The sequence below is a fragment of the Pristiophorus japonicus genome, chromosome 10 (genome assembly GCF_044704955.1).
Source record: "Pristiophorus japonicus isolate sPriJap1 chromosome 10, sPriJap1.hap1, whole genome shotgun sequence".
In the NCBI taxonomy this organism is placed as follows: domain Eukaryota; kingdom Metazoa; phylum Chordata; class Chondrichthyes; family Pristiophoridae; genus Pristiophorus; species Pristiophorus japonicus.
The window spans coordinates 189,273,725-189,300,546 of record NC_091986.1 but is presented as its reverse complement, the minus strand read 5'-3'; positions in this window follow the sequence as shown (position 1 = coordinate 189,300,546).

The window sequence follows — 26,822 nt, the reverse complement described above, 5'->3', positions numbered from 1 at the left end:
GATGATATAGTACTGAAATAATATCTTGCGTTCAGTTTTGTTCACTTATATTTCGCTCTTTGCTCTTCTAATGGCTTTTTTAACATTTCTTGGAAGTTCCTGTGTTCATCTCAGTTGTTTTACTCACCTTTATCCCCACATGCACTGTACAGTTTTTTCTTATTATTTATTTAACCTCACATTGGGCACTATTTTCCCCAAGCCCGTTTTCTGGCGTATTGCCAGAGTTACACCTGTTTTTCTAGGCCAGAAATGCGCCAGAAATAATTTGCCAAATGTTTCCCCGATATATACCTTGAATTTGGCGCTGTGCAGTGTGTCCAGTCACCTTGAGGTGTGGAGTCTGCTGTCTGCGCCAAAAAACAAAGCAGCACCTTGTGAGCATGCGCGGGAAAAAAAAGTTCCAATGGACGCGCATGCTCAGTACAGCTCGCATTTGGCAATCGGCTATTTTTAAAGAGCCAGTTGTGTGTGTGAGAAGGAGAGTTGTGTGGGAGCATTGGGAAAATCGCAGCTGGAGCAATACAAGATGCAATGCGGTGCAAGGACCAAGAATTTCTTACAGGAAAAAATGGAGACACTAGTTACTGTGATTGAGAACAGATGGCAGGAGCTGGACACCAGCAGAGGTCACATAAAAATTCCACCCAAAGAAATGAAGAAACGCTGGAACCAAGTTGCAGAAGATTAATGCGCAATGGTGACCACCATGAGATCTGGAGGCCAGTGTAAAAAGAAATAGCAGAACATTAGAAACATAGAATCATAGAAATTAGGTGCAGGAGCAGGCCATTCGGCCCCTCGAGTCTGCATCGCCATTCAATAACATCATGGCTGATCATTCAACCTCAGTACCCCTTTCCTGCTTTCTCTCCATGCCCCTTGATCCTTTTGGGCGTAAGGGCCATATCTAACTCCCTCTTGAATATATCTAACGAACTGGCCTCAACAACTTTCTGCGGTAGAGAATTCCACAGGTTAATCACTCTCCGAGTGAAGAAGTTTCTCCTCATCTCGGGCCTAAATGGCTTACTCCTTATTCTTAGACTGTGACCCCTGGTTCTGGAACTCCTGAACAACGGGAACATTCTTCCTGCCTCTAACCTGTCCAATCCAGTCAGAATTTTATAAATTTCTGTGAGATTCCCTCTCATTCTTCTAAACTCCAGTGGCTACAAGCCCAGTTAATCCAGTCTCTCCTCATAGGTCAGTCCTGCCATCCCGGGAATCAATCTGGTGAATCTTCGCTGTACTCCCTCAATAGCAAGAATGTCCTTCCTCAGATTAGGAGACCAAAACTGTACACAATATTCCAGGTGTGGCCTCACCAAGGCTCTGTACAACTGCAGTGAGACCTCCCTGCTCCTATACTCAAATCCTCTAGCTATGAAGGCCAACATGCCATTTGCCTTCTTCACCACCTGTTGTACCTGCATGCCAAACTTCAATGACTGATGTACCATGACACCCAGGTCTTATTGCACCTCCTCTTTTCCTAATCTGCCGCCATTCAGATAATATTCTGCCTTCGTGTGGATAACCTCACATTTATCCACACTATACTGCATCTACCATGCATTTTCCCACTCACCGAACCTGTCCAAGTCACCCTGCAGCCTCTTAGCATCCTCATCACAGCTCACACCGCCACCCAGCTTAGTGTCATCTGCAAACTTGGAGATATTACATTCAATTCCTTCATCTAAATCATTGACGTATATTGTAAATAGCTGGGGTCCCAGCACTGAACCCTGCGGCACCCCATTGGTCACTGCCTGCCATTCTGAAAAGGACCCGTTTATTCCGACTCTCTGCTTCCTGTCTGCCAACCGGTTCTCTATCCACGTCAATACATTACCCCCAATACCATGCGCTTTAATTTTGCACACCAATCTCTTGTGTGGGACCTTGTCAAAAGCCTTTTGAAAGTCCAAATACACCACATCCACTGATTCTCCCTTGTCCACTCTACTAGTTACATCTTCAAAAAATTCCAGAAGATTTGTCAAGCATGATTTCCCTTTCATAAATCCATGCTTACTTGGACCAATCCTGTCACTGCTTTCCAAATGCGCTACTATTTCATCTTTAATAATTGATTCCAACATTTTCCCCACCACCGATGTCAGGCTAACTGGTCTATATTTCCCTGTTTTCTCTTTCCCTCCTTTTTTAAAAAGTGGTGTTACATTAGCTACCCTCCAGTCCATAGGAACTGATCCAGAGTCGATAGAATGTTGGAAAATGATCACCAATGCATCCACTATTTCTCGGGCCACTTCCTTAATACTCTGGGATGCAGCCTATCAGGCCCTGACGATTTATTGGCCTTCAATCCCATTAATTTCCCTAACACAATTTCCTGACTAATAAGGATCTCCTTCAGTTCCTCCTTTTCGCTAGACCCTCGAACCCCTAGTATTTCCGGAAGGTTATTTGTGTCTTCCTTAGTGAAGACAGATCCAAAGTATTTGTTCAATTGGTCTGCTATTTCTTTGTTCCCCATTATAAATTTACCTGATTCTGACTGCAAAGGACCTACTTTGGTCTTCACTAATCTTTTTCTCTTCACATATCTATCGAAGCTTTTGCAGTCAGTTTTTAAGTTCCCTGCAAGCTTCCTCTCATACTCTATTTTCCCCCTCCTAATTAGACCCTTTGTCCTCCTCTGCTGAATTCTAAATTTCTCCCAGTCCTCAAGTAGTTAGTGTAAGTAATATTTTCATTTACTGAATGGAATTGTAAATGTGACCAGCTGTATGTGTCCCACCCAGCAGAAAGACACCCTCTCTAAAAAGTTAAATTTTCAGGAAGGTGGCACATAATGAAAGGGAAAGAACTCGAACAGGAGGAGGCCCGGCAAACCTGCACCCACTGACACCCTTGGAAGAGAGGGTCACTGCTTTGATGGGTCCTGCCTGGAAAACGGCAATCAATACTGCACAAGCTGGGCCCACTCTCCAGGAGAGGGTAAGTCCTGCAAATTCATCATGGTCCTTCAAATCAGCCTGCTGCCTGGCCTGCGATGTGTGAGCCTACTCATGCCACCCACTCTGCCCCCTCCTCTGCTGCTAACCATTTGACTGTTCTGTTATATTTTGCAGAACTTGAGGCCAACCCTGACGATGCAGAAGAAGATTCAGATGCAGACGAGCCTGAAGAGGAGAACATCTTCCAATCCAACCCTCCAGACCAAGAACATGGGGGGGAGGGGGAGGGGATGGAGGTGGATGAAACTCCCACTGTTGGACTGAATTTGGAGGAGGTACCGCTCATGGAGGTGACAGCCCCTTCCGTGACTAGTGGTTTGAGTGTTGGTGCATCATTCCATGGTTTCACACCTTCTGATGTTGCGGGTCCCAGTGGTGTGGTGCAGTAAGGCACACAGGGCCCCACCTTCCAAGGTTGCCAGTCCCAGTGGTGTGGTGCAGCGAGGCACACCCAGGGCCCCACCGTTCCAGGCTGTGGGTCCCAGTGTTGGGGTGCGAGCCACACCGGTGGAGAGGAGGGGAAGGAGAGCTCAACCGCGCTCTCCTGTGGTACAGGATCTAACAGATGTGGTTCAGATGATGTCATTGAGTGCGGAGAGCATTGACCTTACCCGATCACTCCTGGGCACCATCAGTGGGGTGAGTGATGAGGTAGCTGGACGGTCGGGAGAAGTAACAGCAATGACATGAGAAATGGGAACGATATCCGGGACCATCAGTGAGGGAATAGTGGCCATGAGGAAGGGAATGTCAGAGGTAGTGCAAACCACGTCACTGACCATGAGGGAGGGAATGTTGCAGGTCATTGAAACACTGTCAGGGCGCATGAGGGATGGCATGTTGGAGTTGGCTGTTGCAATATGGGAACATGCCCACACCCCGCGCCCATTGACAGAATCAACTGTCACTCTCACTCCAATCCCCACACCGACCTCTGAAGAGCCCCTAGCCAGGCCCTCCTAGTCGCCTGGGCCCTCCAACTTGCCGCCTGATGCCGACAGCCCACCCCCCACCCCCCACCCTCTCAAGAGGTGCGCAGTACCCGAGATGTTAGAAAGAATAAGCTTGGTACCAAGCCCAGAAACATTGCCCCACCGCCTGTGGGCAAGGGTGGTAGAGTATCCAAGACCAAGTGCAGCGGGTGGTCTGAGAATAAGGGGAAGGAGAGATCGGTGCAGCCTTTCTTTGCTGCTGTTGTTGTTATTATTATTGTTGTTACTGTTGTAACTGTTCTCAAATTAAATGTTTTTGTAAGTTATGTAAATTTTCAAGTTTATAAGTGATCTTAAATTTTTTAAGTGATCTTAAAGAGTGATCTTAAAGTAAAGTTTGATACAAGAGTAATTTTATTAGAGTTAAGTTAAGTACATTGTAAACTTTTGAATAAAATATATCTTACATTAAAAGTGAATCACGTTCCATTAACACAACACAACATTACGGAACAGCTCCAAACAGTAAACATGTCCATGTGGAATAGTTGTCGCTGAGCCCTCAGGCATCAGTAAAGCGATCACGGATGAGCTGCTGGCGCAAGGCTCGAGCAATTGTTAAAGGGACACGATGGCCCGACCTCCTCCGCCATTGTACTCCGGCCTCAGGCACTTGCATGGTTTCCTCGTCCTCCTCCTCTTCGAAATCTGCATCTTCCTCCTCATCATTTAAAAAAGGAGGGAGAGAGAAAACAGGGAATTATAGACCGGTCAGCCTGACATCGGTAGTGGGTAAAATGATGGAATCAATTATTAAGGATGTCATAGCAGTGCATTTGGAAAGAGGTGACATGATAGGTCCAAGTCAGCATGGATTTGTGAAAGGGAAATCATGCTTGACAAATCTTCTGGAATTTTTTGAGGATGTTTCCAGTAGAGTGGATAAGGGAGAACCAGTTGATGTGGTATATTTGGACTTTCAGAAGGCGTTCGACAAGGTCCCACACAAGAGATTGATGTGCAAAGTTAGAGCACATGGGATTGGGGGTAGTGTACTGACATGGATTGAGAACTGGTTGTCAGACAGGAAGCAAAGAGTAGGAGTAAATGGGTACTTTTCAGAATGGCAGGCAGTGACTAGTGGGGTACCGCAAGGTTCTGTGCTGGGGCCCCAGCTGTTTACACTGTACATTAATGATTTAGATGAGGGGATTAAATGTAGTATCTCCAAATTTGCGGATGACACTAAGTTGGGTGGCAGTGTGAGCTGCGAGGAGGATGCTGTGAGGCTGCAGAGCGACTTGGATAGGTTAGGTGAGTGGGCAAATGCATGGCAGATGAAGTATAATGTGGATAAATGTGAGGTTATCCACTTTGGTGGTAAAAACAGAGAGACAGACTATTATCTGAATGGTGACAGATTAGGAAAAGGGGAGGTGCAAAGAGACCTGGGTGTCATGGTACATCAGTCATTGAAGGTTGGCATGCAGGTGCAGCAGGCGGTTAAGAAAGCAAATGGCATGTTGGCCTTCATAGCAAGGGGATTTGAGTACAGGGGCAGGGAGGTGTTGCTACAGTTGTACAGGGCATTGGTGAGGCCACACCTGGAGTATTGTGTACAGTTTTGGTCTCCTAACCTGAGGAAGGACATTCTTGCTATTGAGGGAGTGCAGCGAAGGTTCACCAGACTGATTCCCGGGATGGCGGGACTGACCTATCAAGAAAGACTGGATCAACTGGGCTTGTATTCACTGGAGTTCAGAAGAATGAGAGGGGACCTCATAGAAACATATAAAATTCTGACGGGGTTAGACAGGTTAGATGCAGGAAGAATGTTCCCAATGTTGGGGAAGTCCAGAACCAGGGGTCACAGTCTAAGGATAAGGGGTAAGCCATTTAGGACCGAGATGCGGAGGAACTTCTTCACCCAGAGAGTGGTGAACCTGTGGAATTCTCTACCACAGAAAGTTGTTGAGGCCAATTCACTAAATATATTCAAAAAGGAGTTAGATGAGGTCCTTACTGCTAGGGGGATCAAGGGGTATGGCGAGAAAGCAGGAATGGGGTACTGAAGTTGAATGTTCAGCCATGAACTCATTGAATGGCGGTGCAGGCTAGAAGGGCCGAATGGCCTACTCCTGCACCTATTTTCTATGTTTCTATGTTTCTATCATCAGCCACTCTCACCTCAAATGGGTCTTCTATTACCAGCTGCTGCTGCCTCATGATGGCTAAGTTATGCAGCCTGCAGCACACAGCAGTGAACTGACTGACAATCTCAGGGGAGTACAGCAAGTAGCCTCTGGAATGGTCCAGGCATCGGAAATGCTATTTCAATATGCCAATGGTCCTCTCTATGATGCTGCGTGTCCCAATGTGCGACATGTTGTATTGACGGTCAGTTTCCGTCCGGGTTACGTGTAGGGGCATCATGAGCCAGATGGCGAGGCCGTACCCTTTGTCTCCCAGTAGCCAGCTCTGCCCTTCTGGCTGCTGCTGAAACATGGCAGATATAATGCTGTCGAGTAGGATGAACGCATCATGAGTGCTGCCAGGGTATCTTGCATTGACTGACATGATATAATGCATGTCGTCACACACGAGCTGCACATTAATGGAGTGGAAGCCTTTTCTGTTCCTGTACATCTCGGAATCCTCCAAAGGTGCTCGCAAGGCGATGTGGGTACAATCAACGCAGCTCTGTACCTTTGGCAAGCCAGCAATCCTGGAGAGCCCACAGCCCTGTCATGGATTGCTTGGGTGGTCATGGGGAACTTTATGAAGTCATTCCTCCGCACATACAGTGCAGCCATGACCTGGCGAATGAAGACATGTGTTGCATGTTGAGAGATGGCTCATACATCCCCAGTTTAGCTTGAAATGATCCAGAGGCATAGAATGAAAGTGCAGCTGTAACCTTCAGTTTAACTGACAAAGCAGTCCTCCTGATGCTTCTAGGTTGTAGGTCTGCTTTGACCAACTCACAGATCTCAGTTACAACTTCTTTGAGGAAACGCAACCTTCTGACACAGTCTGCATCACTCAGGTGGAGGTATGAACACCTGTCTCGACATACCCGAGGTAAGGCCTCCTGCCCAGCACCCTACGGGCTCTGATGTTCCTGATGCGATGAAGTCGAATCAATTGTCTCCTACGTAGCAGAAGGCTTGCACAAGTTATGGCATTGTCAGTATTGCCCTTTGCTTAAATTTAACCTTTGAAAGAAGCTCAAAACGGCAGAAAAACAGGCAGGCAGGACAGGTTCGCAATTCTCTCTCTCCCCAAGGTCTGTATGGATGGACCACACCCAAAGGTCTTGTGACTTATCCTCTCTGCCCCCCCTTAACTAATTGGAATCTTGTGACTTCTCCTCTCTCCCCCGTGTTATGTTCATAATAAAGTAATGTAACTGAGTACTGTGGACATGAGTAAGTGTGACCTTAGCTCCTTTATTCTAACTCCAGAGTGCAGGTACAGCGTGGGTGGCCTGGTTAGATACAGTGCTCCCAAGGGATGCTAAGATCCCTTGGGACTCCAACAGGAACGCCCTGTGGTGGCTATATGATACTGGTTACATAGGGTTGCATACATAACCTCACTCCCTCCCAAAGTCAATAGTACACTTATTTACAGGGTGAGACGATCTGGGGCATTTCGCTCCCTTGTCGATCGTCTCAGTACAAATGCAGTTGTGCGTGAGTTGGTTGGTTCTTCGCTGGGCTGCTGGGCAGCTGGCCTTGCTGGGCTGCTGGGGATGGTGAGTTCAGCTTCGTGGTCAACCGTAATGTCGGTTGCAACTTGTGTGTGTGTTGGAGGGTCGAAGTTGGTGGTGTCCTCTTCGGGTTGCTCGTGGCTGTCTGTGAATCGCAGTTTGATTTGGTCCAAATGCTTTCTGAAAGTTAGTCCATTAGCAAGTTTGACCTGAAACACCCTACTCCCTTCTTTGGCTATGACAGTGCCAGCAAGTCAATTGGGACCATGTCCATAATTGAGTACAAATACAGGGTCATTGACTTCAATATCGCGTGACAAGTTTGCGCGATCATGGTACATGCTTTGTTGATGCAGCCTGTCCTCAGCGTGATCATGGAGATCAGGGTGGACAAGAGAGAGCCTTATTTTGAGCGCCCTTTTCATGAGCAGCTCGGCTGGGGGAACCCCGGTGAGCGAGTGGGGTCTGGTGCGGTAGCTGAGCAGGACTCGGAACAGGTGGGTCTGCAGAGAGCCTTCCGACATGCGTTTCAAGCTTTGCTTGATGGTTTGGACTGCCCGTTCTGCCTGGCCATTGGATGCAGGCTTGAACGGGGCAGATGTGACATGCTTGATCTCATTGTGGATCATGAATTCCTTGAATTCAGCACTGGTGAAGCACGGCCCATTGTCACTGACAAGGACATCAGGCAGGCCATGCATGGCAAACATGGCTTGTTGGCTTTCGATGGTGGCAGTGGACATGCTTACAGACATTATTACACACTCAATCCATTTTGAATAAGCATCCACAACAACCAAAAACATTTTGCCTAGAAACGGACCAGCAAAGTCAACGTGGATCCTAGACCATGATTTGGAGGGCCATAACCACAAACTTAGCGGTGCCTCCCTGGGTGCATTGCTCAGTTGAGAGCAAGTGTTGCATTGGCGCATGCATGACTCCAAATCTGAGTCGATGCCGGGCCACCACACATGGGATCTGGCTATAGCTTTCATCATTACTATGCCTGGGTGGGTACTGTGTAGGTCACGTATGAACATTTCCCTGCCTTTCTTAGGCAAAACCACGCGATTGCCCCACAAAAGACAGTCCGCCTGTATGGACATTTCGTCTTTGCACCTCTGGTACGGCTTGATCTCTTCATGCATCTCCGATGGGACGCTGGACCAGCTCCCATGGAGGACACAGTTTTTTACAAGGGACGGTAAAGGATCCTGGTTGGTCCAGGTCCTGATCTGGCGGGCCGTAATGGGTGACTTTTCGTTTTCAAATGCATCCATCACCAAGAGCAAGTCTGCAGGCTGTGCCATTTCCACCTCAGTGGTGGGCAATGGTAGTCGACTGAGAGCAACAGCACAGTTCTCTGTGCCAGGTCTGTGGCGGATTACCTAGTTATATGCAAACAGCGTAAGTGCCCATCTTTGGATGCGGGCAGAGGCATTGGTATTAATCCCTTTGCTCTCTGAGAATAGCGATATGAGCAGCTTATGGTCAGTTTCTAACTCAAACTTAAGACCAAACGGTAAAGGATCCTGGTTGGTCCAGGTCCTGATCTGGCGGGCCGTAACGGGTGACTTTTCGTTTTCAAATGCATCCATCACCAAGAGCAAGTCTGCAGGCTGTGCCATTTCTTTCATCCCATAAACGCATGCCAGAGCTTCTTTTTCAATCATGCTGTCAGCCATTTCGGCCTTGGACAAACTCCTGGACGCATAGGCGACCGGTTGCAATGTTCCCGATTCGTTTGCTTGTTGTAACATGCACCCGACCCCGTACGAAGACTCATCGCAAGCTAGCATTAAACGTTTACATGGGTTATACAGAACAAGCAGTTTGTTAGAACATAACAGATTTCTTGCTTTCTCAAAAGCAGCCTCTTGTGATTTCCCCCATACCCAGTCATCTCCCTTGCGTAGTAGCACAGGGGTTCTAGCAAGGTGCTTAACCTGGGTAGGAAATCACCAAAATAGTTGAGGAGTCCCAGGAACGACCGCAGCTCTGTCGCGTTCTGTGATCTCAGCACGTTCATGATGGCCTCTGTCTTGGCGTCGGTCGGTCTGATGCCGTCTGCCGCGATTTTTCTGCCTAAGAACTCGACCTCTGGTGCCAGGAAAATACACTTCAAGCGTATCAACTTGAGTCCTACGCGATCTAGCCGACTTAGAACCTCTTCCAGGTTCTTCAAGTGTTCGATAGTGTCCCGACCTGTGATCAATAGGTTGTCCTGGGAAACCACGGTGCGCGGAACCGACTTTAGCAGGCTCTCCATGTTCCTTTGAAAAATAGCCGCGGCCGATCGAATCCCAAACGGGCATCTATTGTAGATGCACAGACTTTTGTGCGTGTTGATGCAATGAGGCCTTTCGAAGATTCCGCCAACTCTTGTGTCATGTGGGCCGAGGTCAGGTCCAACTTGGTGAACGTCTTCCCTCCTGCCAGGGTCGCAAATAGGTCGTCTGCCTTGGGTAGCGGGTACTGGTCCTGTAGCGAAAAACAGTTAATTATTACTTTATAATCCCCATAATTTCTGACCGTGCCATCGCCCTTGAGGACCGGAACAATCGGACTGGCTCACTCGTTGAATTCCACCAGCGCGATGATGCCTTCTCACTGCAGCCTGTCCAGCTCAATCTCCACTTTCTCTTGCATCATATATAGCACCGCCCGTGCCTTGTGATGGATGGGTCGTGTACCGGGAACCAAGTGGATCTGCACCTTCGCCCACGAGAAACTTCCGATGCCTGGCTCAAACAACGACGGAAACGTGCTCAGAGCCTGGGCACATGAGGCGTCGTCGACGGATGAGAGCGCTCGGATGTCGACCCAGTTCCAGTGGATTTTTCCCAGCCAGCTACTGCCGAACAGTGTGGGGCCATCTCCTGGTACAATCCATAGTGGTAGTTCGTACACTGCACCATCATAGGAGACTTTTACTGCTGTGCTGCCAATTACAGGGATCAGCTCTTTAGTGTAAGTTCTCAGCTTGGTATAAATGGGGCTAAACTTGGGCCTGTGTGCCTTGTTGCACCACAGCCTGTTGAAGGTCTTTTTGCTCATGATAGACTGACTTGCACCCGTGTCCAGTTCCATGGATACTGGAATTCCGTCCAGTTCAACTTTTAACAAGATTGGTGGACATTTTGTGGTGAAGGTGTGTACCCTGTACACTTCTGCCTCCTCGGTTCGAGTCTCTAGTTCAGTCTGATCCACCATACATTGATCTTTCTCTGCAACGTGGTGGTTTGCAGGGTTTGCAGCTCGCCTGCACATTCGCTGGAGGTGTCCCATTGTTCCACAACCTTTGCACACATAGTGTTTGAAGCAGCATTGATGGGCAGCGCCAACAAGATGTTAACTGCCTCGCATTAATGTTTGATGGCGGACTCTGGGTCATCTGAGGTCATGCAGCTGCAGGCGTGTACGTTCTGCCATATGCATTCCTGCCTGAAAACAACGTTACTTTGTGTACAGTACTTGCCACTACCTCTTTATGCTGTGAAATTTGTTTGGTGTTATCGCTGGTGGACATAAATGCCTGGGCTATCTTAATGGCTTTGCTCAGATTTGGTGTTTGCAAAGGATAACCTCATGGCCAATGCCAAGCACAAAGAAGTCTCTTAGCATTTGCTCAAGGAATCCATCGAATTCGCAATGTCCTGCAAGGCGCCTTAGTTTGGCGACGTAGCTCGCCACTTCCTGGCCTTCAGACCATTGACAAATGTAAAATCGATACCTTGCCATCAGAATGCTCTCCTTCAGATTAAGGTGCTCCCAGACCAGCGTACACAATTCTTCATATAATTTGGTTGTTGGTTTCACCAGAGCAAGAAGATACTTCATGAGGCCATAGGTTTTTGCTCCACAGACGGTGAGGAGGATCGCCCATCGTTTGGCAGCATTCTCATTCCCTTCCAGCTCATTGGCCACGAAGTATTGGTCAAGTCGCTCCACGAAGGCTTCCCAATCATCCCCTTCAGAGAATTTCTCCAGGATACCAACAGTTCTCTGCATTTTCACGAGATGGTTCGTTATCTCGTCGCCAGTTGTTATATTCATAATAAAGTAATGTAACTGAGTACTGTAGACATGAGTAAGTGTGACCTTAGCTCCTTTATTCTAACTCCAGAGTGCATGTACAGCATAGGAGGCCTGCTTGAATACAGTGCTCCCAAGGGATGCTGAGATCCCTTGGGACTCCAACAGGTGTGCCCTCTGGTGGCGGTATAATACTGGTTACACAGGGTTGCATACATAACACACCCCCCCCCCCCATTACTAATTGGAGTCTTATGACTTCTCCCCTTCTCTTTCTCCCTTCCCCCCCCCTCACTCATTGGAGTCTTCAGTGCAGAAAGCACCTCACTCCCCGGGCTCCAAGCCTTCTGATTAGCACCTCACTCTCTCTCTCTCTGTTCCCCCCCCCACCACGGCTTGTTTTGCAGCCGAGCTCCGAGCCGCTATGTCCAGGCGCGAGGCCGATTCTGCCGGCCAACGCTACGACCCTCCAGCCCTGCTTCAATACGTTCGCTGGTGGCATGTGAGTGAGTAAAAAAAATGAGAAAACTTCTGAAATCCAACAAATTTACACTTCTATGTTGACAGGTAAAGAAAAGTTGAACTTTATTATTGATTTGGACAGTGTTCTTGACTCCCTCCAAAATCTTCGATTTAAAAACAATGGTGTCTTTCAGTGCAGATTTGTGAATGTGCGCTGGTTTTCTTAACTCACCAGAAGATTTTTCGGGAGTGACCAGATATGCCGACCGAAGAGAAAAAAATGTTGGCCAAACTGTGAACAATTGAAAAAAAATGGCGCAGACATGAAGGAACGCCCCCTGTGACTTAAAAAAAACTGGTCTAGAAAAATCGTAACTAAGTCAGTTACACCGGCACAGATTGCAGGGGGAAACTTTGAAAAAAATAAATACGCCAAAAAAAAAGCGCACGCCAAAAAAACGGCAGAAATGAACGGGGAAAATTGGGCCACTGTCTTAATCTGTTTGAAGTCATGTTTGCTTAGTCCATGCTTATTAGTTTTGGTATGTATTTAACTTGCATATTATATTTGTTCTCAAATGAAGCTTTCTTGAACATTGCCCCTCAATTAGCTTGTTTAAACTTTATCCTCATTTTCTTGAAGTTGGCTCTTTTAAAGTTGCATATCTGAGCATTGGTTTATCCCGGATGTTGTCACATTTAATCATGCTCTATTCGCTGTTGCCAAGCGAGGCATTAATTCTATTCCCAGAATCTGGGTCACTTACCATTATCAAATTGAAATGTGAGTTGCCTCTCATGGCATCCTTGACAACGCTGGGGTCAGAAAGAAGCCATGCATCATATTTACGAGCTCAGATTCTAGACCACTTGGGTATTCTCAATTTATATTAGCTGGTTTAACTCCCCTATTACTGTGATTTTTTTTAGCTTTCGCATTCCTTCCTTATCTCTTCATAGAATGGCCTGTCCTTTTTCTTTTGGTGTGGTAGTCTCTATCAACCCCTTCGTTATTTTTTCTCCCTATAAATTATGTATTTTGAGCCAGAGCAGCTTGTTGGAAAGCTTACTCTGCACCATAGTGTCATCTTTCTTTATGCCCTGGGTGTCGCTGATATGGAACTATTTCCACTATTACTACAACTACATTGACACCAACTTGAATTTATTTAGTACTTTTACTATAGAAAAACATCTCTATACACCTTGCATAGGCATAAAGAAAAACAACGTCTTTTCCTTTGCTATGTAATATGCCTTTGCTGCATATTAAAGTCAGTTTTGTTCAATGGTAGCATTCTCATCTGAGTCATGAAAATTATAGGTTCAAGCTGCTTTCTAGGACTGGAGTATACCATCTCGTCTGATTCTTCAATGCACTTCAGAGGGAATGCTGCCTTTGGAGGTGTTGCCTTTGGATGAGATTTTTAAAGCAAGGTTGTGCCTGTTTAGGTGGATGAAAAACATCCCTTGGCACTATTTGAAGAGCAGGGAGCTCTGCTGACATGTCCAAAATTAATCTCTTAACCATCACCACCAAACAGATTAACTGGTTTGTGGAGTCTTGCTTTTTGCAAATTGGCTGCCATTTTTGCTTACATGGCTAGTGACTACACTTCAATTCATTCACCATAAAGCAGTTTGGGACATGCTGAGGACAAGAAAGGCGCTCTATAAATGCAAGTTCTTTCTTTCTAAAGCCCGTATATTGTACTTGTGTCTATTTTGGGGAGTTAGCCCATCAGCCATGTTTCTGAGATTCCACAAGATTATTTATCATATTACAGATGCTTTTTACAGATGTTATATACATCTTTACTTTTCTTTTGTTAGCCTGCTAGCTGTGCTTTGTCTCTGGTTTACTGCGTTTTACAAATTACAAAGAGACATTGATAGATTGTGGCAGATGGATTTTAACGCAGATAAGTGTGAGGTCATCCAAAGAATGATAGATCTGAGTATTCTTTAAATGGTGGAAAGCTAGGAACAGTGAACATCCAAAGAGATTCAGGGGTCCATGTACACAGCTTACTAAAATGGAGTCGTCAGGTACAAAAATGAATCAAAAAGTCGAATGGAATGATCGCTTTTATAACTAGAGGACTAGAATACAAAGGGTGGGAAGTTTTGCTGCAGCTATACAAAGCCCTGGTTTGACTAACACCTGGAGCACTATGTACTGTTCTGACCTCACCTCAGAAAGAATATATTGGCCTTGGAAGGAGTGCAGTGCAGATTCACCAGAATTTTACCAGGGCCCCTAAGGTTAGATTATGAGGCGAGATTACATATACTAACTAGGCCTCTATTCCCTGGAGTATAAAAGGTTAAGGGGTGATTTCATAGAATCATAGAAATTTATAGCACAGAAGGAAGCTATTCGGCCCATGGTGTCTGTGCCGGTTGTTTGAAAGTGCTATCCAATCTAGTCCCTCACTCCAGCTTTTTCTCCATAATCCTGCAAATTAGTCCTTTTCAAGTACATGTCCTATTGCCTTTTGAAAGTTCCGATGGAATCTGTGTGAAAAATTTCTCCTCTAATTCCTTTGACAATTATTTGAAATCTATGACTTCTGGTTACCGACCCACTTGCCAGAGGAAACAGTTTTTCCCTATTGCTCTATCAAAACCCCTCACAATTTTGAATACCTCGATTCAGTCTCCCCTTAGCCTTCTCTGCTGTATGGAGAACAATCCCAGTTTCACCAATTTCTCCATAAAATTGAAGTCCCTCATCCTTGTTATCATCCTGATAAACCTCATCTGTAGTCTCTCCAAGGCCTTGGCATCCTTCCGAAAGTGTGGTGCCCAGAATTGTAAACAATGTTCCAGCTGAAGCCTAACCAGTGCTTTGGAAAGGTTTAGCATAACTTCCTTGTTTTTGTATTCAATGTTCCTATTTAAAAATCCAAGGAACCCATATGCTTGCTCAACTGCCTTCTCAACTTGCGCTGCCACCTTCAAAAATTTGTGAATATGCACCCCCAGGTCCCTCTGCTCATGCACCCCCTCAAAATAATACCATTTAAATTATACTGTTTCTCCATGTTGTTCCTCCCAAAGTTCAACAATTCACAGTTATCCACATTAAATATCTTTTGTCACGTGTCTGCTCATTTCACTAGTTTGTCAAGAATATAAACTAGTGAAATGAGCAGACACTAGTCTGTCTCTGTTGTGTATGGAGAAAGAGTCAGACTGAACACTGTGAGCTCAAAGTAAAGTGTGACCGTAGTCTTTTATTGCAGGTCTCCAGAGTGCCTCTCCAGCCTGTGAAGCCTCCTTAAATACCTGTGCTCCCAAGAGATTATGGGATCCCTTGGGACTCCAGGGGATGAGCCCTCTGGTGGCTGTACAGTGTAAGTACAAGTTCACATATATAACAACACTCTCCCACAAAGTCAATAGTGCAACTATTTACAATGTGAGTCGATCTGGGGCCCCTCTTGCCCTGGTTGATCGTTTCAACAACAGCAGCTTTCACACCGAATCATTTGTTGGGCCCTCGCTGGGCTGCTGTGCAGCTGACCTTGCTGGGCTGTCCGGTGTGTTGGGCCCTGCAGGGCTGCTGTGGATGATGGGTTCTACTTCGTGGTCAACTGTGGTGCCAGTTGCCACTGGTGTGTATGTTGGGGGATCAAAAAAAGTAGGGTCCAAGGTGGGTTCTCAGGATAGTCCGTGAATCTGAGTTTGATTTGGTCCAAGTGTTTCCGGTGAATGAGTCCATTTGAAAGTTTGACCTGAAACACCCTGCTCCCCTCTTTGGCCACGACAGTGCCGGGAAGCCACTTGGGACCTTGTCCATAATTTAATACAAATGCAGGATCATTGATTTCAATCTCACGTGACACATTTGCGCTATCATGGTATGCACTTTGTTGAAGCCGCCTGCTCTCTACCTGTTCATGTAGATCAGAGTGAACTAACGAGAGCCTTGTCTTAAGTGCTCTTTTCATGAGCAGTTCAGCAGGTGGGATCCCAGTGAGTGAGTGTGGTCTCGTGCGGTAGCAAAGCAGGACTCAGGATAGGCGAGTCTGCAGTAAGCCTTCAGTTACCATCTTCAAGTCTTGCTTGATGGTTTGCACTGCTCTCTCTGCCTGACCTTTGGATGCTGGTTTAAACGGGGCAGATGTGACATGTTTGATCCCGTTACGGGTCATGAATTCTTTGAACTCAGCACTGGTATAACATGGCCCGTTGTCGCTCACCAGGACATCAGGTAAGCCGTGTGTGGCAAACATGGCCCGCAGGCTTTCAGTAGTGGCTAGCCGTCATTATCTCACATTCAATCTACTTGGAGTACGCGTCTACAACCACAAGGAACATTTTTTATCAAGAACGGCCCTGCATAGTCGACATATACCCTAGACCACGGTTTGGAGGGCCAAGACCATAAACTTAGCGGCTCCTCCCTGGGTACATTGCTTAACTACGAGCATGTATTACATCTGTGAACGCAGGACTCTAAGTCCGCATTGATGCCGGGCCACCAAACGTGGGATCTAGCTATCGCCTTCATCATTACGATGCCTGGGTGGGTACTGTAGAGATCATAGATGAAGATGTCTCTGCCCTTCTTGGGGACCACTACTCGATTGCCCCACAGAAGTAGTCTGCCTGTATAGACATTTCATCTTTGCGCCGCTGGAACGGCTTTATCTCTTCCTGCATTTCCACTGGGACACTGGACCAGCTCCCGTGAAGCACATAACTTTTGACTAGAGATAATAAGGGGTCCTGGCTTGTCCAGGTTTTGATCTGCCGGGCAGTGAAGGGTGATTGCTCACTCTCAAATGCTCCATAACCATGGCTAGATCTGTGGGCTGCGCCATTTCCACCCCCGTGGTGGGCAATGGCAGCCTACTGAGAGCATCGGCGCAGTTTTCTGTGCCTGGCCTGTGATGGATGGCGTAGTTGTATGCGGACAACGTGAGCGCCCATCTCTGGATGTGGGCCGATGCATTGGTATTTATCCCTTTACTCTCAGAAAACAGGGATATAAGTGGCTTATGGTCAGTTTCCAATTCGAATTTTAGCCCAAACAGGTATTGATGCATTTTCTTTACCCCATAGACACACGCTAACGCTTCTTTTTCAATCATGCTGGAGGCTCTCTTAGCCTTAGACAGACTCCTGGATATATAAGCAACTGGTTGCAGTTTCCCGAAATCATTAGCTTGTTGCAATACACCCGACGCCATATGACGAAGCATCATATACTAGTACCAAACACTTACATGGATCATACAACACAAGCAATTTGTTTGAGCATAACAATTTTCTCGCTTTTACAAAGGCATTTTCTTTGCTTTTGCCCCAAACCCGTTCGCCCCCTTTTCATAGTAAGACATGTAGTGGTTCTAGCAGTGTGCTGAGACCCGGTAAGAAGTTACCAAAGTAGTTCAAGAGTCCCAGAAACGACCGCAGCTCTGTCACGTTCTGTGGCCTCGATGCGTTCTCGATTGCCTCCGTCTTCGCGGTGGTGGGCCTGATGCCGTCTGCCGCAATCCTCCTTCCCAAGAGCTCCACTTCAGGCGCCAGGAAAATGCACTTCGAGCATTTTAACCTGAGCCCCACGCGGTTGAGTCGACTAAGAACCTCCTCCAAGTTCTGCAGGTGCTCGACTGTGTTCTGACCTGTAACCAAGATGTCGTCCTGGAAGACCAGGTGTGTGGGACCGACTTCAGTAAACTTTCCATGTTTCTCTGGAATATCGCTGCTGGTGATCGGATTCCAAACGAGCATCTGTTATAAACAAAAAGACCCTTGTGCGTGTTGATGCAGGTGAGAGCCTTCGATGATTCCTCCAGTTCCTGCACATGTAGGCTGAAGTCAGATCCAGCTTCGTGAACGTCTTTCCTCCCGCCAGCGTTGCAAAGAGGTCGTCGGCTTTTGGTAGTGGGTATTGGTCCTGCAGGGAGAAACAATTGATAGTTACTTGGTAATCGCCACAGATTCTGACGGTGCCGTCTCCCTTGAGGACTGGGACAATAGGTCTGGTCCACTCCCTGAACTCGATCAGTGAAATGATGCCCTCTCTTTGCAGCCGGTCTAGCTCGATCTCTACCCTTTCTCTCATCATGCTCTCGCCTTGTGATGGATGGGTCGCGCCCCCGGAATTAGGTGGATCTGCACTTTTGCTCCTTGGAATTTCCCGATGCCTGGTTCGAACAGCGAAGAAAATTTGTTTAAGACCTGGGCACATGAAGTCTCGTCAGCGGGCAATAGCGCTTGGACGTCGTCCCAGTATATTTCCCAGTCAGCTCCTGCCGAGCAGCCTGGGGCCATCGCCCGGTACCACCCAGAGTGGTAACTTGTGCACCGCTCCATCGTAGGAGACCTTTACGGTAGCACTGCCGATTACAGGAATCAGTTCTTTCATGTAAGTTCTTAGTTTCGTGCGAACTGGAGTTAAAACTGACCTTGAGGCCTTGTTGCACCACAATCTTTCTAAAGTCTTTTTGCCCATGATGGACTGACTCGCGCCCGTGTCCAACTCCATTGACACCGGGAGTCCACTTAGTTCAACATTCAGCATTATCGGGGGACAATTCGTGGTGAATGTGTGCACCCCATGTACCTCTGCCTCCTCTATCTGAGGTTCTGGTTCATCATGATCCTCCGTGGATCTGTCCTCCTCTGCACCATGGTGGTTTAAGAAGAACATAAGAATTAGGAACAGGAGTAGGCCATCTAGCCCCTTTGCAGGTTTAACAGGCACAGCAGCTCGCCTGCACACTCGTTGGAGGTGTCCCATTGTTCCACAGCCCTTGCAAACGTACTCTTTGAATCGGCATGAATGGAAATGATGATCACCCCTGCAGCGCCATCAAGGTGTTAATGGCCTTGCATTCATCACCCTTGATGGTGGCTCTGAGTCATCTTCGGACGTGCAGCTGCAGGTATTATGGACCTGCCCTGTATGTTATGATTCGAAAACAACGTCACTTTGTTCACAGGACTTGTAGCAGCACTTGTGTGCTGAGAGATTTGCTTCGTATTGTCATTGGTGGCAATGAAAGTCTGGGCTATCGCTATGGTCTTACTCAAGGTTGGGGTCTCTACAGCCAAAAGCTTGCGAAGTATGGTTTTGTGGCCAATGCCAAGTATGAAAAAGTCTCTGAGCATATGCTCCAAATGTCCTTCAAATTCGCAATGTCCTGCAAGGCGGCTTAGCTTGGCGACATAACTCGCCACTTCCTGGCCTTCAGACCTTTTGTAGGTGTAGGACCGGTACCTCGCCATCAGAATGCTTTCCTTCGGGTTCAAATGCTCTCAGACCAGTGTGCACAAATCGTTGTATGATTTCCCCGTGGGTTTCGCTGGAGTGAGCAGATTCTTCATGTGGCCATACATTGGTGCCCCACATTGGTGAGGAGGATCACCCTTCGTTTCGCAGCGCTCTCTTCCCCATCTTGTTCATTGGCCAGAAAATATTGGTCGAGTCGCTCCACAAAAGTTTCCCAATCGTCTCCCTCCGAAAATTTCTCCAGAATGCCCACTGTTCTCTGCATCTTTGGGTTCGCTATCTGTATCTTGTCTCCAGTTGTTGTGTATGGAGAAAGAGTCTGACTGAACACTGTGAGCTCAAAGTGAAGTGTGACCTTAGTCTTTTATTGCAGTTTCCAGAGTGCCTCTCCAACCTGTGACGCCTCCTTAAATACCTGTGCTCCCAAGGGATTATGGGATCCCTTGGGACTCCAAGGGATGAGCCCTCTGGTGGCTGTACAGAGTAAATACATGTCCACATATATAACAGTCTCAAATCTTAAAATCGAGGTGTCGTTTACTGGGAGCCAATGTAGGTCAGCGAGCACAGGAGTGATAGGTGACTGGAACTTGGTGTGAGTTAGGAGATGGGTAGCAGAGTTTACGGAGTGTAGAACATGGGAGGCCGGCCAGGAATAGTCAAGTCTGGAGGTAACAAAGGCATGGATGAGTGTTTCAGCAGTAGATGAGCTGAGGCAAGGGCAGAGTTGGGCAATGTTCTTTGAGGTGGAAATAGCTGGTTTTAATGATGGCACGGATATGTGGTCGGATGCTCATCTCGGATTCAAATGTGACACCAAGGTTGCGAACAGTCTAGTTCAGCCTCAGAGAGTTGCCAGGGAGAGGGATGGAGTTGGTGGCTAGGGAACATCATTTGTGGCAGCGATCGAAGACAATGGCAACAGTCTCCCCAATATTTAATTGGAGGAAATTTCTGCACATCCAGTACTGGATGTCAGATAAGCAGTCAGACAATTTAGAGTGGTCGAGAGAGGTGGTGGTGAGGTATAGCTGGGTGTCGTCATGCTTACATGTGTTTCTAGATGATGTCATCGAAGGGTAGCATGTAGATGAGAAATAGGAGGGGCCAAGGATAGATCCTTGGGGGACACCAGAGGTAATGGTGTGGGAGTGGGAAGAGATTAGATAGATAAGAATGGAAGCAGGCGAAGGCCGTCCTACCCAGTTGGATGACAGTGGAGAGGCGTTGGAGGAAGATGGTGTGGTCAACCATGTCACAGGTTGGACACAGGTCAAGAAGGAAGAAAAGAGATAGTTTACCATGGTCACAGTCACGTAGGATGTAATTTGTGACTTTGATAAAAGTCATTTCAAGGGCGGAAACCTGATTGGAGGGATTCAAACATGAAGTTCCGGGAAAGATGGTCACTGATTTAGGAGATGATAACACATTCGCAGTTCCTCACATAATGAAGCCGTCTGTGCCCGGAGACAGCAAGACCTAAACAACACTCAAGCTTGGGCTGATAAATGGCAAGTAACATTCAAGGCACATAAGTGCCAGGCAATGACCATCTCCTACAAGAGAGAGTCTAACCACCGCCCCTTGACATTACCATTGCCGAATCCCCCACCATCAACATCCTGGGGATCACAATTGACCAGAAACTTAATTGCTCCCGGAAGGTAGAAGCACATGGTATTAAAGGGACAATTGGTAACTTGGCTACAAAATTTCCTATGGGATAGGCGGCTTCTCGTCCCGCTCCCACACCATTATCTCTGGTGTCCCCCAAGGATCTATCCTTGGCCCCCTTGTATTTCTCATCTACATGCTACCATGGCTACTAGAGCAGGTTAGAGGCTGGGTATTCTGTGACTCATCTTCTGACTCCCCAAAGCCTTTCCACCATCTACAAGACACAAGTCAGGAGTGTGATGGAATACGCTCCACTTGCCTGGATGAGTGCAACTCCAACAACACTTAAGAATCTCGACACCATCCAAGACAAAGCAGCCCAATTGATAGGTATCCTTTCCACCACCTTAAACATTCACTCCCTCCACCACTGGCGCATCGTGGCTGCAGTGTGTACCATTTACAAGATGTACTGCAACAACTCGCCAAGGCTTCTTCGATAGCACCTCTCAAACCTGCATCCTCTACCATCATATTATAGGCAGTCCCTCGGAATCGAGGAGGACTTGCTTCCGCTCCCAAAGTGAGTTCTTTGATGGCTGAACAGTCCGATACGAGAGCCACAGACCCTGTTACAGGTGGGACAGACATTCGTCGAGGGAAGGGGTCGGTAGGGCTGGTTTGCCGCGTGCTCCTTCCGCTGCCTGCGCCTGACCTCTTCATGCTCCTTGCGTCGAGACTCAAAGAGCTCAACGCCCTCCCGGATGCACTTTCTCCATCTCGGGCGGTCTGCGGCCAGGGTCTCCCAGGTGTCAGTGGTGATGTTGCACGTTACCAGGGAGGCTTTGAGGGTGCCTTTATAACGTTTCCACTGTCCTCCTTTGGCTTGTTTACCATGAAGGAGTTCCGCATAAAGCATTTGCTTAGTGAGTCTCGTATCTGGCATGTGAACTATGTGGCCTGCCCAGCGAAGCCGATCGAGTGTGGTCAGTGCTTCAATACTGGGGATGTTAGCCTGGTTGAGGACACTGATGTTGGTGCACCTGCCCCAGGGCATTTGCAGGATCTTGCAGAGACATCGTTGGTGATATATCTCCAGCGATTTGAGGTGCCTTCTGTACATCGTCCATGTCTCAGACCCATACAGGAGGGTGGGTATTACTATAGCCCTGTCGACCATGAGTTTGGTGGTAGATTTGAGGGCCTGGTCTTCAAACACTCTTTTCCGCAGGCGACCGAAGGCTGTGCCGGCGCATTGGAGGCGATGCTGAATCTTTGCATCAATATCTGCATTTGTTGATAAGAGGCTCCCGAGATATGGGAAATGATCCACGTTGTCCAGGGCCGCGCCGTGGATCTTGATGATTGGAGATCAGTGCTGTGTGGCGATGACAGGCTGGTAAAGAACCTTTGTCTACCACCTAGAAGGAGAAGGGCAGCAGATGCATGGGAACACCATCCAAGTTCCCCTCTAAGTCACACACCATCCTGACTTGGAAATAGATCACTGCTCCTTCATTGTCGCTGGGTCAAAATCTTGGAACTCCCGCTCTAACTGCATGATGGGAGTAGCTTTAACACACGGACTGCAGCAGTTCAAGAAGGTGGCTCATCACCACCTTCTCAGGGGCAATTAGCAATGGGCAATAAATGCTGGCCTTGCCAGCGATGCCCACATTTCATGAACGAATAAAAAAAAATAAGCTACTCTCTACCTCCTATCCCATAGGAAATTCTGTAGCCAAGTTACCAATTGTCCCTTTAATACCATGTGCTTCTACTTCCTGATTAAGAATGTTATGTGGTACTTTATCCAATGCCTTTTAAAAGACCATATATACAACATCTCAACTATTTATTTGAAGTTTTTAGGATTTTGAAAGGAATTGACAAGGTAGATAGAGAGAAACCTTTTCTGCTGCTGGGGGAGTCTGGAACAAGGGCACCTAACCATAAAATAAGAGCCATGCCATTCAGGAGAGAAGTTCGGAAACACCTCTTCATGCAAAGGATGGTAGAAGTGTGGAACTCTCTTCCACGAAAAACAGTTGATGGCCCTGAATTCGTGGTCGGTATAACGGCGTACTCTCAGGTCGTCATACCGCCTTTGAAATTGACTGTAAGTTCGGGAGCATGTGCTAAATCCCGAACTTGTGATCTGTCAATTTCCAACTGGACATCAGCTTACCCATTTAAATCAATGTGCTGGTGAAAAGTTGGGCTAATTGCCCACCTACTGCGCATTAATTACCCTGAAAAAGTTTACATTGGTGCAAACAAATGTAGGAGCCTGTTGCACAGCGTAAGGAGAGGGGGGCGGGGGGGATGAGACAATTGCATTAGTTTATGTTACAGCCCATAACAATGAGGCACTGGTTCGTGTCTGATTGGATACAAACTTTGAACAAAACTTTCATTTGTTTGATTTTGAATTGGACCTTTTTGTGTCACCACCTTTGCTGTCCAAAAGACTTTTGTAGTTTCGGTTTAATTCCCAACTTCTATTTAAATAGGAATTAATGCACTTGAATAATTTCCTCAAATTATCAGACATTTAAACTCTTGATTTTAGATGATTTAAATTAATCAAAAGTTAGTCTAATAGAGGAGAAACAAATTTGATAGATGGGCTGGATTTTTGATGTTCTGCTGCCCCTGTTGGCACTCCGGAGGGGCGACAATGGCGGTGGTAAGCATTTCTGTGTGGGCAGCCAGCTTCCAGTGCCTCTCTGGGACATTCGGTGCCAGTTTCGACAGGGCAGTGAGCATTATCGCCCGGAAGAGGCAAGCCAGTGTGCAACGCCCCTGGTTGCGACACTAGCTCGATTTTTGGCTGCTGCTGCCCGATCCGTAACGCTCCGTAGAGCACCCTTCTGGGACCGCCTGTTAAAACTGGCGGGCGAGCTGTAGCGAACTGCAATGAGGTAAGTAATGTCAACCTCAGGTAAGTGTGATTGGTTTTTTTCTATTTGCGATTTATTTTGTGGTGGTGTGAGTTATTTATTGAGAATGTTTTAGTAGTTTTTTTTTCAGGTTTTTTTTCTCCCGCTCGGCCTCTCTTAAAGCGCTCCTAGGCCGGCTGCTTAGCTTGGGATTTTCGCTTGCTCAGCCGGCCTAAGAGAGGTGTGACACCTCCCTTAGCGCTCTGCCCCACACTCAGGGCCCAGCTGATGAATTTTGCTGACTGAGACGCAAACTGTTCACGGGCGCAAACTTTACCGCTTCGCCGCCATTACCGCCTCGAAATAAGCAGAACCGAAAATCCAGCCTGATGACTGTAATTATAGGTTTGTGTATTGTAATCTTGGTTTGTGTATTAAATACTATTGCAATGATTATAATTTATTAATAAACTAATATTTATGGCTGCTAAATTATTTAAAATGAGTTGTGAGAAAATCTCTATTTCCTGATTGGCTAAAGAGTGAGGAAGTGAAAGGAGGACTGCACCATGTGATCCCAGGTTCGCAAATGCACAATGGTGCAGCCCTAGGATCCATGGGTCACTATTCTGCAGCGTTTGAAAGCAACTTTTCGCAGGTGGGTTCACATGAGGTAAAAGCAGATTTAGTTCGGATGTGAGTGGCGTACTCTTTAGCTACGCTGCCGATTTCGAATCCAGGGTCATTAATTTTAAATCTTAGATCGATTAGCAATTCGGGACTAATTAGCAATCTTGTTGTGCGAGGCCCCTTGGGGAAGAGTGACCATAATATGATAGAATTCATTATTAAGATGGAGAGTGACACAGTTAATTCGGAAACTAGGGTCCTGAACTTCAGGAAAGGTAACTTCGACGGTATGAGGCGTGAATTAGCTAGAATAGACTGGCAAAGGATACTTAAAGGGTTGACGGTGGATAAGCAATGGCAAACATTTCAGCAATTGTACATCCCTGTCTGGAGTAAAAATTAAACGGGGAAGGTGGCTCAACCATGGCTAACAAGGGAAATTAAGGATAGTGTTAAAGCCGAGGAAGAGGCATATAAATTGGCTAGAAAAAGCAACAAACCTGAGGACTGGGAGAAATTTAGAATTCAACAGAGGAGGACAAAGGGTTTAATTAAGAGGGGAAAATAGAGTACAAGAGGAAGCTTGCAGGGAACATAAAAACTGACTGCAAAAGCTTCTATAGATTTGTGAAGAGAAAAAGATTAGTGAAGACAAACGTAGGTCCCTTGCAGTTGGATTCAGGTGAAATTATAATGGGGAACAAAGAAATGGCAAACCAATTGAACAAATACTTTGGTTCTATCTTCACGAAGGAAGACACAAATAACCTTCCAGATGTACTAGGGGACAGAGGGTCTAGTGAGAAGGAGGAACTGAAGGATACCCTTATTAGGAAGGAAATTGTGTTAGGGAAATTGATGGGATTGAAGGCCGATAAATCCCTGGGGCCTGATAGTCTGCATCCCAGAGTACTTAGGGAAGTGGCCCTAGAAATAATGGATGCATTGGTGATCATTTTCCAACAGTCTATCGACTCTGGATCAGTTCCTATGGACTGGAGGGTAGCTAATGTAACACCACTTTTTAAAAAAGGAGGAAGAGAGAAAACGGGTAATTGTCGACCGGTTAGCCTGACATCAGTAGTGGGGAAAATGTTGGAATCAATCATTAAGGATGAAATACCAGCGCATTTGGAAAGCAGTGACAGGATCGGACCAAGTCAGCATGGATTTATGAAAGGGAAATCATGCTTGAAGAATCTTCTGGAATTTTTTGAGGATGTAATTAGCAGAGTGGACAAGGGAGAACCAGTGGATGTGGTGTATTTGGACTTTCAAAAGGCTTTTGACAAGGTCCCACACAAGAGATTGGTGTGTAAAATTAAAGCGCATGGTATTGGGGGTAATGTACTGACGTGGATAGAGAACTGGTTGGCAGACAGGAAGCAGAGAGTCGGGATAAACGGGTCCTTTTCAGAATGGACGGCAGTTACTAGTGGAGTGCCGCAGGGCTCAGTGTGGGGACCCCAGCTCTTTATAATATACATTAACGATTTAGATGAAGGCATTAAGTGTAATATTTCCAAGTTTGCGGATGCCACTAAACTGGGTGACGGTGTGAGCTGTGAGGAGGATGCTAAGAGGCTGCAGGATGACTTAGACAGGTTAGGTGAGTGGGCAAATGCATGGCAGATGCAGTATGATGTGGATAAATATGAGGTTATCCATTTTGGGGGCAAAAACACGAAGGCAGAATATTATCTGAATGGTGGCAGACTAGGCAAAGGGGAGGTGCAATGAGACCTGGGTGTCATGGTTCATCAGTCACTGAAAGTGGGCATGCAGGTACAGCAGGCGGTGAAGAATGTAAATGGTATGTTGGCCTTCATAGCTAGCGGATTTGAGTATAGGAGCAGGGAGGTCTTACTGCAGTTGTACAGGGCCTTAGTGAGGCCTCACCTGGAATATTGAGTTCAGTTTTGGTCTCTTAATCTGCAGAAGGACGTTCTTGCTATTGAGGGAGTGCAGCGAAGGTTCACCAGACTGATTCCAGGGATGGCTGGACTGTCCTATGAAGAGAGACTGGATCAACTGGGCCTTTATTCACTGGAGTTTAGAAGGATGAGAGGGGATCTCATCGAAACGTATAAGATTCTGACGAGACTGGACAGGTTAGATGCGGGAAGAATGTTCCCGATGTTGGGGAAGTCCAGAACCAGGGGACATAGTCTTAGGATAAGGGGTAGGCCATTTAGGACTGAGATGAGGAGAAACTTCTTCACTCAGAGAGTTGTTAACCTGTGGAATTCCCTGCCACAGAGAGTTGTTGATGCCAGTTCATTGGATTTATTCAAGAGGGAATTAGAT